This window comes from Crocuta crocuta, unplaced genomic scaffold (genome assembly GCF_008692635.1).
Source record: "Crocuta crocuta isolate KB4526 unplaced genomic scaffold, BGI_CrCroc_1.0 scaffold248, whole genome shotgun sequence".
NCBI classification, from domain to species: domain Eukaryota; kingdom Metazoa; phylum Chordata; class Mammalia; order Carnivora; family Hyaenidae; genus Crocuta; species Crocuta crocuta.
Window position 1 is genome coordinate 4392868 of NW_027532409.1, and position 21749 is coordinate 4414616.

General features: G+C 44.8%; 1 protein-coding gene across 2 annotated transcripts in view; it reads right to left on the reverse strand.

Moving 5' to 3' along the window:
- Positions 1 to 8769, reverse strand: part of RALGAPB (Ral GTPase activating protein non-catalytic subunit beta) — an 87689-nt gene extending 78920 nt beyond the window's left edge. For both annotated transcript variants that reach the window (XM_077778896.1, XM_077778895.1), the window contains exon 1: positions 8234 to 8769. The gene's annotated coding sequence lies outside the window, so the exon portion shown is untranslated. The remainder of the gene's footprint in view (positions 1 to 8233) is intronic.
- Between the last annotated feature and the right edge of the window lie 12980 nt (positions 8770 to 21749).

Sequence of the window (21749 nt, forward strand, 5' to 3'; positions counted from 1 at the left end):
GGATTAAAGGCTTAATTGTAAGAAACGAAACTCTTAGGGGCACCTGGGTAGCTCAGTTAATTGGTTGAGCGTCCGACTTCGGCTCAGGTCACGATCTCACAGTTCGTGGGTTCAAACCGCGCATCATGCTCTCTGCTGACAGCTCAGAGCCTCGAGCCTGCTTCAGATTCTGTCTCTCTCTCTTTCTCTGCCCCTTCCCCGCTCATGCTCTCTATCTCTCTCTCTCTCTCAAAAATGAATAAAACATTTAAAAAACTTTTAAAGAAATGAAACTTCTAGAAGAAAACATAGGAAAAAGGCTCCTTGACGTGGGCCTTGGTAATGGATTTTTTAGTTCATCATACGTAACACACAAGCAACAAAATGAAAAGCAAGTGGGACCAAATCAAACTGAGAAGCTTCTGCACACAAAAGAAACATCAACAAAGCAAAAAGACAACCTACTAAATGGGAAAAAATTTTTGCAAATTATGTCTATGATAGGGGGTTAACATCCAAAACTTATAAAGAACTCATACAACCCAACAGCAAAAAACCCCCAAATAATCCAATTAAAAATGGGCAGGGGGCACCTGGGTGCTTCAGTCAGTTAAGCATCCAACTCTTGGCTTCAACTCGGGTCACGGTCTCCCGGTTTGTGAGTTTGAGCCCTGCATTGGGCTTCACGCTGACAGTGTGAAGCCTGCTTGGGATTCTCTCTCTTTCCCTCTCTCTCTGCCCCTCCCCTACTCACTCTCACTCTCAAAATAAATAAATAAACTTTAAAAAGAAAAAAAGAAAAATGGATCTGAATAGAAAGGATCTGAATAGACATTTTTCCAAAGAAGATCTATGAATGGAAAACAGGTATATGAAAAGATATCCAAAATCATTAGTATTAGGGAAATGCAAACTGAAACCAAAATGAAATACCACCTCATGCCCATCGAAATGGCTATCATCAAAAAGACATAATAAATGCTGGCATGGATGTGAAAAAAAGGGGATCATTGTGCGCTGTTGGTAGGACTATAATAAACTGGTAGAGCCACCAAAGAAAACAGTATAAAGGTCCTCAAAAAATTAAAAAAGAACTACCATATGATCCAGCAATTTCACTTCTGGGAATATACCCAAAGGAAATAAAAATACTAACTGAGAAAGATATCTGCACTGCCATATTCACAGCAGTGTTAATACACAGGGAAACACCTAAGCATCCACTGACTGATGAATGGATAAGAAAGCTGGGGTGTGTGTGTGTGTGTGTGAGATGGAATATTATTCAGCCGTAAAGAAACAAGAAAATTCTACCATTTGCAACAATATGGATGGACCCTGAAGGCATTATGCTAGGTGAAATAAGTCAGAGAAAGATGAATACTTTATGATCTCACTTATATGTGGAATCTTAAAAGACAAAACAAACAAACCATGAAAATCATAGGAAGAGATCAGATTTGTGGTTACCAGTGGGGGATTTGGGGGAGGGGGGACTGGAGGAAGGTAGTCAAAAGGTACAAACTTCCAGGTATGAGACAAACAAGCACTAGGGATGTAACGTACAACATGATGACTATAGTTAACACTGCTGTATGACATGCAGGAAAGTTGTTAAGAGAGCAGATCCTAAGAGTTTTCTCATCACAAGGAGAATTTTTTTCTTATTATTGTATCTATAGGAGATGATGTATGTTAACTAAACCTATTATGGTAAGCTGTAGGCAAGATATTGTAGAAGTTCAGAGGACAAAAGGTTACTTTTGATTCAAAGAAGGGCTGAGCTGGAAAACAACAGGGTAAGATCAGGGAAGAATGAACTGGATATTCCAGATGGCCAACAGACACATGAAACGATGCTCAGCATCCCTCCTCATCAGGGAAATACAAATCAAAACCACACTGAGATACCACCTCACACCAGTCAGAGTGGCTAAAATGAGCAAATCAGAGAACTCTAGATGCTGGCGAGGATGTGGAGAAACGGGCACCCTCCTACACTGTTGGTGGGAATGTAAACTGGTACAGCCCCTCTGGAAAACAGTGTGGAGGTTCCTCAGGAAACTAACAATAGAACTCCCCTATGACCCAGCAATAGCACTGCTAGGAATTTACCCAAGGGATACAGAAATGCTGAGGCATAGGAGCACATGTACCCCAATGTTCATAGCAGCACTCTCCACAATAGCTAAAACATGGAAAGAGCCTAAGTGTCCATCAACAGATGAATGGATCAAGAAGATGTGGTTTATCTATACCATGGAATACTACATGGCAATGAGAAACAATGAAATCTGGCCATGTGTAGCAACATGGATGGACCTTGAGGGTGTTATGCTGAGCGAAATAAGTCAGGGAGAGAAGGACAAATATCATATGTTTGCACGTACAGGAGGATTAGGAGGAACTTGACGGAGGAACAAGGGGGAGAAGAAGGGCGGAAATGGTGGGGGAAAGGGAAAGAGGCAAACCATGAGAGACTCTTGAATGCTGACAAAAACTGAGGACTGATGGATGTGGGGGGGAGGGGGTGGGCATGGAGGAGGACACTTGTGGGGATGAGCACTGAGTGTTATGTGGAAACTAATTTGACAATAAACTATTTGTAAAAAAAAAAAAAAAAGAATGAACTGGATATTGAAGGAAGGTTACAATTTTAACAGATACGAAAATTAACTGAGTAAGAGTGAGAGCAAACAGAGGCAGATAGAAAAGAAAAATACGTAAAAGGAAAGGAGCTTGCTTCAAATAGCATGAAACAGCACCAGAAACTAAAAACCCAGAGTGGCAGGAAAAAAAAAAAAGCTACATGTAGAAGGGATAAGATTTCAAAGATAAACAGTGACGAATTTTGAAAGAATATGAATGCTAGGATTGGAGATTTGTTTACTATTTATTTATTGTATTATTATTTGCTTATTATTTTAGTGAAAACTGGGGGTGGAGAATGAGATACTGTTAACTTTATCACAGAAATGATACCACAGGAGCCGAGTTCCTATTAAAAAAATTTAGTGTAAGTGTCCAACACAAGCTGAAGGAACAACAGAAAAGTAAACTCCAGGTGGCTAATATACTGAGTAGGGGGAGGGAGGAAGGATCAGGATGAGGCAGGGAGGACCAGACACTGCAGTGAGAAATGAAGACATAACTGAAGTTAGATGATTAAGGGCTCTGACTGCTATGTTAAGGATCTTGTGTCTCCTCCCCAGACAGGCTTGGTGAGCTATTAAAGTGAGCTCCTCGCAGAGAAGTCTCTACCTCAATACTCCAGAAGTAAATATGACAGGAGGAAAGAGAAGATGACAGTGCTCTCCTGCAGATCACTTAATTTCTTCCAACTCTACATTTGTCCATTTTCTAGGTAATCTCTCTGGAGGTTTCTATTGTCAGGTGACTGTGTTCTGGTAACAGCGTATGATTTGTAGGTACTACCACAAAGTAACATGAAAGTTTCATCTAATTGATAAATTACCAAAGTGACCAATACATTAGTAGCAGCAGACACACTTAAGACCACAGCCAGACATTAATTATATCAACTGATTCTATCAATATTTATTACACACCTTCTATACACCATGCAGAGGGAATAATAATAAGATCCCTGTTCCCAAGAAGCTTCAAGTCTAATTACAGAGATCAATTTTTAAAAACTTCATAAAGTAAATCCAGGCATCAGTTATTTCATGAAAGAAACATTTATGAAACATGCTACATGTCAGGTATTGTCCTAGGTATACGGTATGCAGATACGCACAGGACACAATGGCTGCCCAAGAGGTTTCATACTGAGGAAGACAGAAGATGGGGCGCCTGGGTGGCTCAGTCGGTTAAGTGTCCGACTTCGGCTCAGGACATGATCTCACAGTTCATGGGTTCAACCCCATGTCAGGCTCTGTGCTGACAGCTCAGAGCCTGGAGCCTGCTTCAGATTCTGTGTCTCCGTCTCTCTCTGACCCTCCCCTGCTCACACTGTCTCTCTCTCTCAGAAATAAATATAACATTAAAAAAAAATTTTTTTTAAAGACAGAAGAAATCTAGGACAATACCAGCATACTGTAGTATTCAACATGAATAACTGACGTGATGGGTTAGGAGGCCAGCATCATACAAGGAAAAAACAATGAGAGATCTTGCTTGATAACAGTGTACCTTTGTAAAACTGATCATTTTAAAAGAGTTTTCACATGTTATTTCATTTTATTCCAATAACAAGCATAGAAAGTTAAGTAAGACAGATGTACTGGATACTAGGTAAGGAAACAAACAAGGCTAGAGCTTGCTCACAGTCACATCAAGTGACAGTAGAGCTAAGAAACTCCTCTTGCTCTCAAGTCCAATGCTTGTCCCTTTTGTTTTGTCTGACTCCACACCTCACCATAATGACCTTGGACAAGCCACCTGGCATTTCTCTGTCATAGTTTCCTCATCTGCAAAGCAGGGAAAACACCTGCAGTACCTGCCTAAAGTAACTCAGGAAGAATCAAAGAAAGCGATAGAAGTCAACATACTTTGAGATGTACAAAGGCAAGGTACACATTATCAGGCATGCTTTGTTTCTCTTAGGAAAAATAGGGTACAGGGTGCCAAAACACTGAGTAAATAAACGAACCATGCTAGATTTTAAGGCACACAGTACTCTCAAGGTCATCCATACAACTTTATGATGAATAAAGACAGAAGGATTATAGTTCACATTTCTGTTGTAGTTCCATTGACCCTAAAAGGCAAATATCAATCAAGTTTGGTCACAAAGGAATGTATTCACCTATATGCCAGATTCTACTGGGTATCCTACCAAACACCTGAATTACAAGAAAGAGAGACAGGTTATGCCTGTATTCCTCCCTAAAAGTGTAAACAAGTAGTTTTTGCTAGTCTGGGGGAAAAGAAAAGAAAAGAAAACAAAACAAAAGAAGTACAAATACTATGTATCGCCTGCCTGCCCCATCAGTCCAGACCACCACAGGTCTCATCTTTCATGCCTCAGATCTGCTCTGCCCAATACGGTAGCCATATTCACACGTAACTGCTTACATTTAAATTAAATTAGAAATCACTTCCTTATCTACACTAGCCACATTTCAAGTGCTCAAAAGTCCCATGTGGCTAGTGGCTACCATACTGGACAGGGCAGATATAGAACAGTTCTATCAGGGCGCCTGGTGACGCCATCGTTAAGCATCCAACTCTTGATTTCGGCATGGGTCATTATCTCATGGTTCATGAGTTTGAGCCTCGCATTGGGCTCCGTGCTGACAGTGTGGAGCCTGCTTGGGATTCTCTGTCTCCTCTCTCTGTGCCTTCACTGCTCACTCTCTCTCTCAAGATAAACAAATAGTAAAAAAAAAAAACAGTTCCAACTTTGCAGAAAATTCTACTTGATAGAGCTGCCTTAGATACTATTCTTTTTATTACAACTCTAACTAGACTAGACTCCTTGAGGACAAGAGCTGTATCTTATTTATCTTGGTATCCTCAGTATATACAGCAAACAAAGTACATGTCACACGCCAAGCACTGATATATCGAAAAGAGCATCTCAAACCTAACAGACTACTCTGTCACCTCTCCCATCCCCAACACACACGTACACACACAAACACATACACAACAATAACAAACAAGCCATCCTCTCACCATGGAGGATGGGAATGGAGGGAAACACTGCATCCAGAGGAAGGAGCCTGCATTCTGGCCCTTGATGTGCTAGAACCCAACCATGAAATCCTGGGAAAATTACCTACCTTCTTCACCTACAAAAACTTAAAATTAAACTCTAAGTACCTTACCTGTAAAACTTTAATCATCTCGTATCAAAGAAAATCATGTATTCTATCCAAAACGTCTTTCATATGTTAGAGAACACACCTGCTAACACTGGTGAGTATTTCAAACTGAACAGAATCCATTTCTAAGTCTCAGGCTATCTTGATTCAAGTTGCTTTTGGTCTTTTAAGCACGTGGAATTTTTCACCTTTACTTTGGATATCAGCTACAGAGTTAAACCTCAGGCTGACAGATTGAGTTCCTTCCTTGTGCTAAGGCCAGAACTGGATATTCTGTCCATATCTGATCAGAGACAAACAAGGGCAAGTTGCTTTAGTATCTGAATTTAACAAGAATTGTCCCATCAGTTTCTATACTGGCCTCAGCCTAAAAATTGACAGAACAGTACAAAGCTGAACCAAGAGAATCTTTCCCCAACAATCCTTATCCTATAAAGAATATCATTACATAAAATGTGTATGTTTTTATTCAGTCCACATATTTCACATTTAACTGCTATTAAACTGTCCAAAAACCCCTTCATAATGACCTTCACACACATACTCACTCACTCCCTTTTATAAAGTTTACACACACGGTTTAAGGACCAGCCAAGAACAAATACAATCCAAATTGCTACCCTGCTTTTCTTTAAAATCTGTAAATATGTTGGGCAATAGAAGCTCAGGCATTCTGCAATGAAAATATACTAAGTTTGTCAAATCTTCTAACATCAGGTTTTAATCTTCATTAAGTACTACTTATGTCATCTCTCCTGGTGAACAGTATGAACTATTACCAATAGCCAATTCCATCTACTAGCAGTTACCAAGTCCCAACAGGGCAGTAACAACATTTAGTAAATGACGACTAAACACTATTTTGGACCATGAGGTCAGGAACTTATGCAAAGGCCTCAGGGCAGTTAAAGGTTTCGACTGCAGAACTGATTGTATCTAATCGTGATAAAATCAGGTATTTTTAAAAAATCAACCAATGTTGATTACATACAGTCCCACATAGTACCTGAGTGCAAGAACCCAATGTGTTAGGGCACCTGGGTGGCTCAGTCGGTTAAGCATCTGACTTCCGCTCAGGTCATGAGCTCAGTTTGTGGATTCACGCCCCTTCAGGCCCTGTGCTGACAGTCAGAGCCTGGAGCCTGCTTCAGATTGTGTCTCCCTCTCTCTGCCCCTCCCCTGCTCGTGCTGGCTCTCTCTTTCTCTCTCTTTCTCTTCCTCAAAAATAAACAAACATTAAAAAAAAAAAAAAAGAACTATGGGGCGCCAGCAGGTTAAGTGTCTGACTTCAGCTCAGGTCATGATCTCATAGCTCACAAGTGCAAGCCCTGCGTCAGGCTCTGTGCTCACAGCTCAGAGCCCGTAGCCTGCTTCAGATTCTGTCTCCCTCTCTCTCTGCCCCTCCCCTACTCACACACACTCTCTCTCTCTCGAAAATAAACATTAAAAAAAATTTTTTAAGAACTAAATGTGTTTGTCCAACTACTAGATGTCCAACTAACTAGAGTATTTCTAAACGAAAAGAACAAAGCTCTATAGGCAAAGAAATACCAAATATTTTTTGCAAAAATGGAAATAGGGAAGAAGCTGTTTGCAGCATGAAGTCTATAAAAGGGATGCATAAATGGGACTCAAACATGCATTTCTGTAAAACCTTTGTGAGTCTGGATCAAAACACTGGGAGGAACAGAGATGAAAAAAAATACGGCTCAAGTTGCTCATAATCTAGTAGAAGAGACAGAAATGCAACACAGAAAAAGAACCCGTAAATTCCCTTATGATGATGTTAAACAACATGTGAGAATGACCCAAGGTGGCTGGGAGTCAGACAAAAGATCCTAAAGGGTGTGCTGGGAATTATGCAGCCAAAATCCGGAAGCAGCACCGTGTGCACGTTTGTGTCACAGAGCACAAGTGCTGGAGAGGGGACAGGGCATGGAGGACAGCCCAGGCAGAGGGAGAGCACCTGCAGAGATGACCCAGAAGTTAGAGACTCTAGACCCACAAGTGCTGTACACCCAGGAAAACTACAAACTAACAGCGCTGCAGGAGACGTATACACTTTAAAGGCACAACAACTCAGAAACCCTGCCAAGAAAGTTACTTTCCATCTCCAACTGGCTTTCACGAAGTGGAGCTGTCATCAGGCCTAAAGAGAAGATGGGTCTCTGCAAGTGGAAGCCACATTTTTAACAAACTCCCAGATGGTTCTCACACACTCGGCCTGGAGACATACTGCAATGTCTTCTGAGACGCAGGATCACCCACCCTGGCAGTTCCCAAAGTTTGCCACGCGCTGCAATCACATGTGGCTCCTTAAAAAATTTGGACGCTAGGTGCCCCCACTTCTCCCCCGCCCCCAATTCTAATGCAACGGCCTGGGTGTGCAGCCTAAGCATCGGGAATCTTTAAAAGCCACCCCCGGTGACTTTAATGTACAGCAAAGTTTCAGAGCCACTGACCTAAATGTTAAGAACTTGAATCTGGAGTCCGGATGCCTGGGTCCAAATGACCAGCTATGTGACCTTGGGCAAGTCAGTCCGCAAGCCTCATTCAGAGCCTCAGTTGCATCGTCAGTGAAATGGGGAGAAGAACCCTACCTTACAGGGTTATTGTGGAGTTCGAAGTGGTGAACGTCATGGCCTGGCACAATGCCCGGCGTATAGTGAGCGCTTACCCAGGGTAAGCTGTTTAGTCTCGTTATTAACTCTTCCTCGTGCGACTGTCACCAGGCAGTGGGCAGCATCGCCTCCACAGGGCGGCAGCAACTCCAGCAGCCCTTCTGCTGGACCAGATTCCTCGCCGGAGTTGTCTAGCTCCGCTCCAGACCCGCCCCCTCCCCCAGGATGCCAGGGGAGAGCGCATCGCCCGAACCCGGGCAGCTCCCAAAGACTAGACCCGGTTTGAACAGACCCGACAGAAGCCACCGACTCGCCCCGGGGTCAGGGCCAGGCTCCGCCGGACCCCGCGGGTCCCCCGAAAAAGGCAGAGACGTGCTTCCGAAGGCAGGGCCCTGGCCGCACCCGGGCCCGAGAACCAGATTTCTTCCGTCCCGGGACCGCCTGGAGGGGAGGAGAGGGGAGGGTCCGGCCGCGACGGGGAGGGCCGCTCGGTTACCTGAGGCGNCCATGGTGCCGACGCTCTCGCTGCCCCGGCCGGCTGTCCTCAGGCGGTCGGTCAGTCCACCCGTCAGCGACTCTCCGAGGGCGCCCGGGGACGACGAAGGCCGGTCGGGCCGGCCGGCTGGGCTCTGCTCTGGCAACTTCCGACTGCCAGGGGCGGCAGCGTCAAATAACTCCCCGAATCGAGCGGACCACCGCGCGTGCGCGGCGCGCCTGATCAGAGACTTCTGCCGGTCCGAAACGACAGCGTCAAATAACTCCCGAGACACGGAGCCGGAAGCTGCGCGTGCGCAGCTATCCCAGATGGCCGCGCGGGGCATAGTCCCTCCTCCCTTTCCGGATCAAGTGGAGTGGGAGGAGCGAAGTGACGGCTGCGCCCACCTTATCTCTGTACCGCGGTGGGGTCGGTCCATCCGCGTCCCTGTGCGTCAATCCCGACTTTGCGTGTTTTCGGGGAGGACGGAGCAAGGGGCTTCTCTCCAAGATTCTGGCTTCCACCCAGGTTCTAGGAGTTTCTCACATGCAACCATTACAGCACCCTTTCTTTGAAATGTTGCTCTTTACCCGCCGCCCCTTTATTACCTGGGCATAGCATTATGAGAAATGCTCAATTCCAAGCCAGGTGCAGATTACAACGGTGAGACAGACATCATATTCAGAGCCACTCGTTAAAGAGCTGAGTCTAATATAGGGGATAAAACATAAATGTAATAATAATAGCAGGAGATATGTTTTGAGCACGTACAGTCCACCACACATTTTGTAAACAGTACCACTTTCAATATTTTGGTTTCAGCTTCAACGAAGAAAGTAATAAATAGCCTTAGAGAGGTACAGCTCAAGTGCCTTGGAAGTTTAAAAGGGGGCACTTGGGCTGAGAGAGAAGAGGAGGGAGGCCCTGGCCTTGAGACTGTCCTTGATATTCAGAGAGGACGGGATCAGGATGTTGAGTAGTGCTGAAGGCATGGTTGTCTGAAAAGAGCCGAAGAAAGCATGGAAAGTGCTGACTCCTTGCCGTGGTTGGAAGAGACCACGGAGGAAGGACAAGGGAACTGATATTCTCACAAAAAAAGGTAAAAAAAAAAGGTTTCCTTAAGACCTTGCCCCCCTTCCACCCCAACCCCAGGAAAGTTGTTAGAGGGAAGAGGAACAAGAGGAAGAATGGTCCAGGACAGGAATGAAGCTATATCCAGGCCACTATGGATCAAAGCAATACATTTCAATTAAACATAGCATGACAAATATCTTAAGAGGCTCATATCCCAACTACTTATCCCTTGCCTTTCTAAACCACAGAGGCTGGAAAGCAAAGCACAGAGTTCCCAACCTCCCTTGCAGCTAGGAGTGGCAATGAAACAATGTTCTGGCCAATAAGATGTAGACAGAAATCTGAAGGGAAATCATCTCTTCCAGAATAAAAAGGAAGTCTTTGAAGACATTTGTGATCTTCACCTTTCCCTTATTTCATTCATGGAATTGAGGCACAACACCTGGAGGTGCAGCAGTCATCTTGAAACCATGAGGAGCACTGTGGTAAGGAAGGTGGATCAGAAAGATAAAAGAAGCCTGGTTCTTTAGGATATATTCAAGCAGCTGCACAAACCCAGGACTTCCTTCCTGTTTTATGAGAGGGAGAAAATCTTACTTAGACCACAGTTTGTTGAGTTATATGTTACTTTCAACCAATCACATTTCTGCTATAATAAATATTGAATACCCATAATATATCAGACAGGTAAGGGTCTGATAATGACAGTGACAAATTGGAAGAGCAACAGATGATGGGGATTGGAAAAGTGACAGACACAGGACTAGAAGCTGTCTGAAAGCTCTTGGGGAGGTGATGAAAATAATGTCTATCTCCCACCTGGTGACTTCAATTCATCCTTGAAAATTTTTACTCTGAGTGAAAGCTGTTGAATGAAAGAATATATATTTCCATTCATTTTAATGGGGGTAAATATGTTCAATTCCAACCCAAGATACCTAAATACTGTAATAGGAGAATATGTTAAGGGAATAATGCAAACAAAAATCACATAAGCAATAAATGATATCAAGTTAAGAGTATGGCTTTTACATGAAACACAAACTGTAAAGACTAGTGTACTGGTCAGGAAGATAAGATTTAATATTAGTCAGGGGCTGGTGAAGAAAAGATGTAAGAGAGTCATTCTTTAAAGGTAACATATTTCTACACTTTTTTCTTTACTTTTTTTAAAAAAAATTTTTTGAGGGCTTCACTTAAACCAACTTAAAATTATAGCATCCACACACACATATACACAAACACCTGAGGCTGGGAAAAAAACTAAACATGAGAAGGCTTTGAAACATGTGAGGAAAGTGTGCACACACAATAGACTGAAGAAACATGAAATGCTATACAGAAGCAAGACGTATGGTTTCTCCAATTCACACTTTTTCCACATCATAATTTCAAACTAGAAGAGTGAATAAATTGGGGGAATGTCTTCCTCTGAAACTTATGTCAAAATATAATTTTGTATTGCATACTTACTTATTGTGTATTAAAAGGCACTGCATTCAAAAAAAGGAAAAATGGAGTTATATTAACCTTTTATTGGCAGACTTTCCCCCCAAAGTCGGCCACATGGCCAACTTTTATATATATACATGTAGATAGATATATATATATATATGTATAGCGTGTATATATGTATAGCATATATAGCGTATAAATATACATATACATATATATGTATATATATATAATCCCACAGTGTAAACAACACTCTTCTCAGTAAAAAATGGGACCCATATCCCAACCCCCGCCCCTTGAGTTTGGTTGTGACTATTCTGGCCAATGTGACAGAGAGAATACTATGTGGTTTCTGGGGTTAGGTCATTAAAGAGGATACAGCTTCCACTTAGCTTACCCTCTTTTGCAATGCTCATCCTTGGAACCCAGTTACCATGTTGGCAGCAGTCCAGGCCACGTGAAAAGACCACGTGGAGGTGTTCCAGCTGACAGCCTGAGCTAATGTCTCAGCTGGCAACATCAAATGGCCAGATATGTGAAAGAGTAAGCCTTCAGTAATTCCAGTCTCCAGGTTTCACATCAAGCTACCTGACACCAAGCAGAGCAAAGATAAGGTAACCCTACTGAGCCCAGCCCAAAGAGCAGATTCATGGGCAAAATAAATATTGTCATTATTTTAAACCACTAAGTTTTGGGAGTAAGTTGTTTGCATCCATGGCAATTAAAACTTTCAGGGGTCATAACTGAGAAGAGTTGTTAACAGATGTATGAGAGGTCTCTCATCTGTAGCCACTTTTCTTCTTTTTCTTACTTTTTAAAATATATAGAATTAGTTTGGGGTAGATAATGGTTGGGAAGATCTACTTATATTTCCCCTGAACTTAAAACAATATTGGCACAGTGTTGGTGTTCAATGAACTTGTTGGATGGATAGGTGGATGTGGGGATGGTGGATGGATAGTGGATGGGAAATTCATTGGCTCAGCATCTAACCAGTTTTCTTGCTCTACTGTTAAGTCTTAGTGAATAATATCCAGTAGTACCAAAATATCATCATTAGACTTAGGTAAGAGGTTCCCCTGTCCAAATGGCACGTGAGTGGCTCAGTTGGTTAAGGGACTGAGTCTTGATTTCAGCTCAGGTCATAGTCTCATGGTTCACAGGTTCAAGCCCCACATTGGGGTTTGATATTTCTCTCCTTCTCTCTCTGCCCCTCCCCTGCTCATTCTCTCTCTGTCTCTCTCTGTCTCTCTCTCTCTGTCTCTGTCTCTCTCTCTCTCTCACACACACACACACAGACACACACAATCAATCAATCAATCAATCAACTTAAAAAAAAGAGGCCCCCTGCCTCAGACCCTGTGACTCAAGGAGTACTGCACTTTTGATCAGTATTCCTCGAACTTTTCCAAGCACCCTTCCAAGGCATAATGTCATCTTGGTAGGATGCCCCAATCCAGAAAAGGTCCCATGTGGGTCCCATTAGCTAGAAATTTCTACCTTCAAGTTTTCTAAGCCTCACTCCAGTGGTTGGGATTGGCCAGAGCCAGAAGTGCCATCCAAGCAGGGCAATGCGCTCCCAGACCAGATCCATTCCCTGTCTTATTCTTTATTTCCTCTCTTGAAGAGCTCTTCAACCTTCTTTCTTACTACCTCCTCCTTTCACATATGTGTGAGATTGACCAGGTGCCTTGAAGAGCTCCAGAACTTACATATATGGAATCATTCTGGAGCCTCATGGCCAGCTCTGGCTCCAGGAGGACAGTCTGGCAAAGAACTCACTCTTGCTAACTGGTGCAGAATTTCTTTCACCAGCTTGTGTGAGATCAGGATGCCAAAATGGTGTTGCCATGCTGATTTGGGTGACTCTCAGTCACATTGAAACCAGAATGAGTTCAGGACTCTGAGCTACCAACAGTCCACTGCAGATGATTGGGCTTGAATTGTATGACGTGGGCCCAAGTGCTGGTTACACTTCTCTGTTCAGACCATGATACCACTTGCACCTCCCGCATCCAGGCCGATGGCAGAGGGGGCAGCAGGGATCCTTTACTCTGTGTACTCTTTAGTCCCTTTCTCAAGTGGCTCTCAGAGTGGTCACCCCACCCCTTCTGGCAGGAGTTGTTGTCGCCTATCTCCACCACGGACTCCTGAGATGTTGCTCTGTAACACCAAAGTACTCTTCCCATTGATGTACTTTGTTGCCTCCAAAGATGTGATGACATGGTGCTCTCATCGTCTTAAGACATGCAGAACAAGAGTGGATGTATCTTGTATGAATGGGACTGCTCTTCTCACAATCCCCTTTCCTACGCTCCCTGCTCGTGGTGGTGTGTGGAAGGCAAGAGTATGGCCGGCATTGAAAGCAATCACGTTTTGGGAACATAGCGATTTTTGCCTAAAGAGTTCAAGACATGACTGGAAGATGCGTTTGTCTATGTTTATGAAACAATATTCCAAATGGTAAATTTAACATGACCAGAAAATAAATTATCATTCATATTTTCCTGCATATTCTGGGTAAGATTTGTATTTGGAGTTCTCATCAATGAGGCTCAGTAAAAATCCCTGAGTCCCTGGAGACCAGTATATACAGACTACCACTCATGGATGATGCAGCATCATGGGTAATAATACATCAAGTATTAAATAAGTGTATCAGAAAACTACAAAATAAGTTACATTGCTTCAGTACTAACAGGTTCCAAATAGCATACCTTTTTTGGCATTGGGAAATACGAAATGAAAGATAGCACATTTTACAATTAAAAACACACAAAGGGATGGTTCTTGGCTTTGAACTGGTAGAGATGGTGCCTGGGTCTTACCCAGAATCTTTATGTGCACTGAGATAACTATACTCCCAGGACCTCCTCCCTCTCCATTATTCTAAATCACCATCAACAAATCGCTATATTCCACATGGGTCCATGAATTTTGTAGTATGTTTTTAAGCCAATTGTTTGTATAGACCGGGGCCATGCAAAAAAAAATTTGCTCAAGACATTGTACACACTAGGGCTGCCTGGCTCCCATGGGTAGACCTCTCCACTTTCCCTGATCTCATGCGCTCCACTCCTGAGAGCACCATTTCTTCCAGGCGGTCTTGGTTGCCAACCTGGGCCCCGCTGGAGTGGCTGCGTGTGTCCCAGAATATGTCCTCCCATCAAAAGGTCCAAATCATACTGATGCTCCTTCCCCTGCTTAGAAGGAGTGTGCTGGCTCTTTTATTTTTAATACCAGAAAATAAATTTCATGGCCAAATAAGGACAAGCCACTGAGAATTGACTGCTATCTGTATGCCATGAGCAAGGGCTATCACAACATGTTTATTCTGACAACTCAGCATGCTGCCTGTTTGCCAGAATCTAGTGGGGCAGGCCAGTGTCACACAGGGGGAAGGAAGTCAGCCGTGCCTCATGTGAACCCTCCACTGAATACCTTAAAGCTTGGCCATTTGGGGGCGCCTGGGTGGTTCAGTTGGTTAAGCACCAGACTTCGGCTCAGGTCATGCATGATCTCGCAGTCTGTGAGTTCGAGCCCCACGTTGGGCTCTGTGCTGACAGCTTGGAGCCTGGAGCCTGCTTCAGATTCTGTCTCCCTCTCCGCTCCTCCCCCGCTTGTGCTCGCTCTCTCCCTCTCTCTTTCTGTCTCTCAAATATAAATAAAAAACATTAAAAATAATAATAATTGGCCATTTGGCACAAGTTAAAGAAAAAACAAGTTTTTTCACCAGAAAACTGACTTATGCCTTAAAAAGAAATATGTTTTGGAAAGCTTACATAGGCAAATGAGAGGGAGGGCAGAGGTCAAGCTGGGCCTCCTACAGAACAGACACCAGGGGCTGGAATCCCACCAGACTCCCTGTTCTGCATCTCTGCCTCTCTCTGCATGGGGACTTCTGACTTCACACTCAATCTGGGTTTTTGCATACAGTGACAGATGTATGCGGGTTAACTCAGGGCACGTCCCCATCCATCTTCCGCTGAGGGTAGACATGACAGCCGTGTAGAGTCATGCACTGCACAGTTCATGGGAGCCATTCACATCAAAGTGTGTAGTTGAGAAGCTGAGATGCTGGGCATACTTGGCTGAGCCAATGCTACAGAAAATGGAAAGAAAATGATGGGTCTTCCTAGCACTTCCTTCTCTGGTGAATAGTAGCCCTTGATGAGCCCATTCCAAGGGAATTCAAGGAATCCCATCCTAACACCTAGTGACCTCCCTAATAAAGCTGCCAGGGATGGGCACCTGGGTGGCTCAATTGGTTAAGCTTCTGACTTCGGCTCAGGTCATGATCTCGCAGTCTGTGAGTTTAAGCCCTGCATCAGGGTCTGGGCTGAGAGCTCAGAGCCTGGAACCTGCTTCAGATTCCGTGTCTCCCTCTCTCTCTGCCCCTCCCCCGCTCGCTTGCTCGCTCGCTCGCCCTCTCTCTCAATAATAAATAAATATATATATTTTTAAATCTGCCAGGGAATAAAGCTGGTGTTCTGATTCCCTCACGGTTATGAAGGGATGTCAAGGACCAGAACACTGGAGAGTTCTGGACCCTCTGAATGCCTGTCTACACAGGTCAAAACAGGTAAGCCTCCCATGTGATGGGTCACACGCTCTCTTACTGAGAGGAACTTACCAATGAAAGCATTCAAGGTGATAAACTTCTCCTTATGTACAGTTTTAGCTGCATTCCACAACTTTTGATATATAGGATTTTCATTTCATTCAAGTCTAAATAGCCTCTAAAGTTTATGTCTTTATGTTGTAGTCACATATTGCAGTCTATATGATACCAATGGGGAACTTCACCTCTGTGATATTCTTCCCTCAAACTCTAGTCATGAGAAAACATCAGAAAAACCCACATTGAGAGCCATTCTACAAAGTACCAACACTCTTCAAAACTGTCAAGGTCTGGGAAAACAAGGAAACCTTAAGAGATGGGGCAGATGAAGACACATGATGACTACAGGTAATGTGTTCCGGGTCGGGCCCTGGGACAGAGAACGGACATTAGAGGGGAAGCTGGTGAAATCCAAAAACAGTCTGGAGTTCAGTTAATGGTAGTGTGCCAACATTAATTTCTTAATTTTAACAGATATACTGTGGCTGCATAAGGTGCTTATTAGGGGAAGCTGGGTGAAGGGCATATGGGAACTCCCTGTACCAGGTTTTTAACTTTCCTGCAAATCTAAAATTATTCTGGAAGAAAAGATTTACTTTTTTAGATAAAAAATTTTTTAAGTTTATTTATTTTGAGGGAGAGCACAAGCAGGGGAGGGGCAGAGAGAGAGAGAGAAGAAGAGAGAGAATCCCAAGCAGGCCCCACATAGCTAGCATAGAGCCCAATGCGAGGCTGGGACTCACGAACCATGAGATCATGACCCGACATGAAACCAAGAGTCAGATACTTAACCCATTGAGCCACCCAGGTGCCCTAAAAAGATTTATTTTAAAACTCAAATCCGTTACTTGTATTGTCCAACTCCTGGTAAAATAAAATAAGGGAACAAATAAGGGGAGGGGTGTGTCTTTACTTCTCTAAAAACTATTTTGGAGCCTCCAACCCCAAAGTGCCCAAGACAAGGAAACAAACACACAACTTGGCCATCTTCTCTGAATGTGCAGAAGAACCTGTAATAAATATTAACAGAGGTCAATAATTTAATCACAAATCAGGGCATCTGCTATACCAAATGTTTCCATACATCTTCACCACATCCCTTTAAGGGAGGTAACTGAGGTCTGGAGAGGGTGAAGCTTGTCTCCCAAGTCACCTGGCTGGGTTGAGCTATGCATGTGTGTGGCACGAACCCCGTGCTCTCACACTCACACCAGGCTGATGCCCCCAGGCCTCAGTGCTGCCAGCCGTCCCCAAGGGCCATTTCTGAGCTCCCCCCATACGCCCCGCCCACTTCTTGTGCACATGGATCACCTCTCCTTTGCCCAGTTAATTCGCCTTCCTTGGGGAGACCTCTGACCCCTCACTAAATGGAGTTGTCTCCATTTAGTATCACAGCACCTTTCATTTGTCCTCCATAGCATTTATTAGTCTGCAATGATTTCTTCATTTGTGGGTTACTTGTTTATCATGACAGGACTATGGACTTACAACCGCCAGGACTTCACTGGCCTATATTCCATTGCTTAACACAGAGGCTGACACTTAGTAAGTGCTCAATAAACAAGTAGTGACTGACTCAATGAACAGACCCTGGGCACACTTAGCTTACCTCCAGGAGGTAGGGCTTGTGCTAGAGAAGCACTACAGTACTTGAGAACTTGCTGTCCTGCTTCCAGAAGGCTCTGGAACATGATGTGGGGGCTCCATCAGGCATACCTGATATATGTCTGGCCTCCCTCTGCCAGGATGGGGAGGAGGGTTACCAGAGAATGGGAGACCTAGGTTAGAGCAGCTTCTTCAAGATTCTACAAGAGGCAGCTGCTTTCCTGTAAGGAAGCATCCTCATAACACTCTTCTTACATGGAATTAGCCTTGAACCCCTCATCACCTAAATCTATGTTGTCCAATAAGGTAGCTACCAGTCACTACTAAACATTCGAAATGTGTTTAATCTAAACCAAGATGTGCTACAAGCAGAGAATATACAGATTTCAAAGACTTAGTTTGGGGGGGAAAAGTGTAAAATATCTGATTGGTTATATACTGAACTGACAATATTTTCTTTTTTCAAAGTTTATTTATGTTGAGAGCGAGAGAGGGGGGAGGGGCAGAGAGAGAGGGAGAGAGAGGGAGAATCTTAAGCAGGCTCCGCACCATCAGCACAGACCCCGATGCGGGGCTCAAAGTCACTGACCATGAGATCATGACCTGAGCTGAAGTCAGACGCTTAACCCACTGAGCCACCCAGGTGCCCCTTCAAAGACAATATTTTCTAATGTAGTAAGTTAAATAAAATACATTACTAAAATGTATTTCATCTTTTTATTTCATTAAGTGGCTACTAGGAAAATTTTAAATTACCTATATGGGTTGCATTATGTTTCTATTGGATAGTGCTGTTCTAGACTATAAGCTCCCCGAGGCACCTCATCTGCCTCAGTCAGAGCTGTATGCCCAGCTTACAGCGAGGCTCAGCAAATGGTGATTGGTCATAGATACCTGAGGTGTGAATTAATAGAACTTACTGTCTTATGTATGTGATCCTCCTGAGGGTGGAAACTTTCTTATTAGTCTCTGTGTCCCTATTCTCAGCACAGTAACCTGACAAGTATTTTTTGAATGGACAAGTGAAACTCGATTCGTCTAAGTCCTGTTCTCCCAGCTTGATTCTGCTATGTAACTCCCACCAGCCGCTTCACCAGGGCTCTGTTACCAAGCACCTATTTTCTGTTAGGATCATGGCTCTTCTTGACCCTAATCCTGGTTCTCGGGCCACTTTGGTAATACTCTCTGAAGGTTTCCTTAAGGTCGTAAGACCTAGGATGACTCTGCTTCAGACACAACAGAAGAGAAGGAGCCAGTTGGTATTTTGGTGTTGGCTGAAATATGCCTATTGTCTCTCTCCATGTCGGGTTCACAAGTTCAAGCCTGAAGATTGTTGAATTAGATGGGGAATATTTTTGGAAGGCTGGAAAACAGGCAATGTGAAGCAGATGGACAGAATAGTAAAGTACCCTAATTTCCAGTTTTCCAGTACAAACAAGCATCTGACAACCTCATATGTGCATTCTATTTATGAAATCAGCCTGTGACATTTTTCACTACTTCCTAGACCAGGAAATGCAAAATGAGCTGAGCCACTCACTAGAAGTAAGACAGATCCCTTCATATCTCTGAGCCTTGGCTTCCTCCTTCATAAAATGGCAGATAATTAAATCTACCTCACTGGGCGGTTGGGAAGATTAAATGAGATAATTATATAGACGGGCTTACTTAGTACAGTGCGTGGCATTTAATCAAACTTCAATCAGTGGTGGTGATGATTAACACCAGCCCTACTGGGATATCGGCAAATTAGCAAAGCAGAATGTATTTGTGGTGTCACACCGACAGAGGAGTCTGTCATAATGACACATTTGTTCTTCATGCCATCAACACACTAGACATGCTCATCAAATAAAAATAGCTGATATTTATTGAGCACACACTATGAGGCAGGTCCTGTGTTATGCATTTAACATGCGTCATCTTAATTAACCCTTACTATTGGGGGTAGGTGCGGAGGGTCAAATTACAGAGCCAGACACTGAGGCTCAAGGAGGCCAAATGACAGGCTCCAGGCCCCACAGCAGTTGAGGGATATCATGAGAATTCAACAGGCCCTAAATGATTTCACCAGGCTGCTTCCTAATGCGGGTGGAGTGAGGTATCCTGGGGACATAGTCACGGGGACAGAGAGGTCTCCGTGAGCTCTTCCTCGTGCACACTGTCGAGACCATGCCGCACCATCATGGCCTCATTCCGCACCATCGAATGCTGATTGAGCGCCTTGCAAGGTGTCAGTCACTGCACTCGTAAGTAACACCCTGCAGGCTGTGAGGCACAGAGTTGTCCTGCTCGCCTCTAGCAATGACACAGTGGTGGTGAACGTTAGGTCTCTAGGAAGAAGAAAATATGGAGACAGGCGTTCTGGTCACTCGGCCATGCCTTACAAAAATTTAGGGACAACTGAACCCCAGGCCTTCTGGAACAGTGATGTGGTTTGGAAGCTGGAATATCGTTCTTCCCCTGTAAGCGTTCCAGAAACGGTTTCCCCACCTGTAACGGGAGCTCAGTGCCCTGCGCCTTTGGACTCTGGTTAAAGGGACTCAATTCCTATCTCTTCTTGTTTCCGCAACCCATTACTCTGGCTCTTAACATACTCGTCACATTTCCCAAGAGGAAAACCTGTTCTTAGGACCAGACCAAGGTCACGGGTTAGCGCTGCCTTTTGGGTGGTTCTTTAATCCACTGAGCTGTGGGTGGGAGGGCGACGGGGCTACAGTCAGCAGGTGCAGAGCCTGCCCTCAAAACTGGCACAGCCCGCGTGGGAGCCACTCATAATCAGGTGCAGCACTGCAGTGGCCTCATTGACCGCTGGGCCCCCCACTCCCCTGGGTCTGCCACCCCAGAGGAAAGCTTCCTGCCACCCCATCCACGCTGGGAGGCAGCACGGGCTGCCGTGAACACCCTGAGGGGAGAGGCCCTCCCTGGACTCAAATGAAACCTCCCAGGTGAGGCCTTCCCTGTCCACTCAGTTTCAAATGCTGCTCTTCCTCTTGCCCCAGACTTCCTGGCATGTTTCCCTGCTTTATTATTCTTCCGCTTAGCCCTTCTGCAGCATACTACACACTTCAGTACTTTGTTTATGGTCTGTCCCAGTCCCCTGAAATGAAAGAACCATGAAGGCAGGGGTTTGCTCTTCTACCTTCTATTGCAGCCCAGTTCCTAGAATCGTGCCTCACACAATGGACATTCTGTATGAATGAAAGGTGGGCGGGGCAGACAGTCTGCTCTGGCTGGAGGTTTAGCCAAGGAAGGCTTCCAGAAGGAAGTGACACACGCTGAGTCAGGCCAGCATCTGAAATGGGAGGTGCATTCCAAGCAGGAGAGCACGTTCTGGAACCTTCAGTACTCGCACGGCTGGGGCCTGCAGTGCTCATGCAGAGCCGTATGTGACAGGAGCGGGGACAGGTAGACCATGGGCAGTGAGGAGGGTCCCACACGTGCCCTGGAGAATGGGCAGTCTGTGTAAGGGTCAGGTGGGGCAAGGGTTGCAGAGGGCGGGGGAGGGCAGACGGAAGAAGCTGGGTCAGGGGTGAGGGTTGTTTACAGTGTGAAAGGGAACAAGTTACTTTTCAAGAAGGGCTGTGCTCTGAGCGCATCCTGTGTGCAGGGTGCTGCAGTGCATGCTTCTAGCGTGTGACCCCTGGCGTACTCCCTCCCTGACCCCCCCTCCCCTCCTGGTACTAGGGTGCCGCGGAAACAGGACAAGGAATGAGAGAAACCTCCACAGCCTGACCAGTTGGGCTTACTGGGAAGGAAATGTTGGTGATCGAGGCCAAGCCACGGGCAGTGATCACACCCCTATAGCCCCAAGACTCCCTCGCCTTGACCATTTCACCAACCAAGGTGATGTCCTCTTCCCTTCTTCCCGAGCACTTGGTCACTGCCCTCTCCTACAGAGCAGGCATCTCCCCCAGGGCACAGGACTGATGTGGGGTGGGGGGCACAGGACTGATGGGGGGGGGGGGCAGTGTTGTAAGAAGTCAAGAAAACCGCCAAAGGGAATGCAGTGCAGACTGTGCTACTGAAAGTGGACACACCACTACTGAATCCGATGGGTCGGTCAGTGTTATAGAAAGACGTCTACAAATGTCAAGGCCACAACCAACAGTTAAACTTCACTGAAA